The sequence below is a fragment of the Ailuropoda melanoleuca genome, chromosome 8 (assembly GCF_002007445.2).
Source record: "Ailuropoda melanoleuca isolate Jingjing chromosome 8, ASM200744v2, whole genome shotgun sequence".
Taxonomy (NCBI): Eukaryota; Metazoa; Chordata; class Mammalia; order Carnivora; family Ursidae; genus Ailuropoda; species Ailuropoda melanoleuca.
Window position 1 is genome coordinate 128,756,991 of NC_048225.1, and position 1,906 is coordinate 128,758,896.

Below are 1,906 nucleotides of genomic sequence, written 5' to 3' on the forward strand. Positions count from 1 at the left end.
CGCTGTTACGAAAGCGGAGCACGTGGCGCAACCGCCCCGAGCGCAGCAGACCGCTGGGGCCGCTTCCGGCCGCAGCGCCGCACCTGGGCCGCGGGCGCCGCACCTGAGGCGCGAGCGCGGGCGACCGCAGCCCGGCTCGGCCCACCGCGCGGACGAGCACGGGCGAGTGAGCACCACCAATCGGTTTTGATGGTTGGTGTCGAGGCCGGGATCGCGCTGTAAAAGGAGCCCCTGGAGAGCCCGGGAGGAGGCGCAGGGACTCGGCGTGGCGGTGAAGCCGGTCCGCGGCCTGGCTTGCCCCTTGGAACCACCTGGGGAGCCCTGAAAACCGCGGATGTCCGGGTCTCCCCCTCCGGGATTCTGGGATCAGGCTCGGGCATCGGAAGAACCACTATGGTAAAGGCCTCCTCTCTCCCACCTGCACCGCCCCCCCGCCCGTGCACGGCACTGGCTTGGAGGCTGGCGCATCAGACCCGGGTCCGCACCCAGACCTCCGCCTACTGTGTCTGTAACTGTAGTTCCAAATCTTTGGCTTTTCACTGTGCTCGCCTGCCATACACAGATAACAGACGCTATGTTGGTCAGGATGACTGTGGCGATCCCAGGAGACCACACCGACACCCCTGACACAAGTCTGGGCCACAGGTGCTCAGTGAGGTCGGAACCTTCGAGTCCTCCCTCCCGATTTGACAGATGGAAACTGGTCCTTGGCTTTCAGGAGCAACCACAAGGACCTCTTGAAAGGGCCCACCTGTGCTCCTGAGGGGGCCTGGAGCTGATGGGGGGCCTCAGAGCTCAATTTTTGAAGGAGAAAAAGTCTTGAAATAAGGTCTAGGCTGAGAAGTTTCTGGAAAAGCAACTACTAATTAGAACGTGCTTTTCCACTTTGGGCTTCCAGCTCATCCTCACCCAAATCCAGGTTCCTGGGACCACTGAATAGGCCTGGACTGACGGGAGCCCCGAGGTAGACTGAGTCAAAGGAAGGGACAGAGCTTCTGGAATGGAGCCCTCAGACCCTATGCCTCTGGGGCTCTCTTGGAAACACCCACCAGCCGTGTAGGCAGAACCAGGCACATACCCTGTCCCAGCTCATGGTGGAAGCTGGTTCGGGCGGGCTTCCTTCAGCCACACCCACAGACAGGGAAAGAGGGGCCTGTTGGAGAGTAGCTCCTTTGGCCATTGGCCTTCTCTTCTACCATTTTAAATGGGGTTGCAGCAGGGCTGGAAGGTGGTTCCCACCGTAGCTGTGCCCTTACCCTCAATCTGTAACAGATGCACGCCTGAAAGGAGCCAGAGGGACAGGCTGCCCACCTGCAACCAGAAAGCCACAGAAAGCCCTGTGCTCAAAGAGCAGAGTTTGAAAGAAGGACGTTGAGGCTCCAGAACAGGTGTCTCAGACCCCGCCCAGCTGACCGCACCAAACTGGGCCTCCCGCCTCTAATCCACCGGTGGAGAGCCTGTGTTCTGGAGTCAGACAGATGATGTTCCCATCCCAGCTCTGCCACTTGCTGGCTGTGTGACTTGGTCAAATTCCTGATTGTAAGAGGAGAGTAACACTATGCAAAGCACTGGTGTTACGGTTCCGGTGAAAAGATCTGGCCCACCTTTATTTCTCTCAGCCTCGTTTTCTGATTTCTGTATTTCAATATAATTATGTTTCTACAGTATTATTTATGGCTCGTCACCCCTACACTGTTATTCAAGCTATGTCCTCTGCCAGATATTCCGCTTCTTTGTCCTACATCCTGCTCACCTTTAAGACGCATTGGGATGTCTTCTGCAGGAAAGCTGTCGGCTCTCACTTCTCTGGAACGCGTTCATCCACAAAGTCAGGTTGGGGGCCCATCTCTTTGCTCCCCCAAAGCCCACACTGACTTTGATCACCACCCTGATTTGCCCAACACAA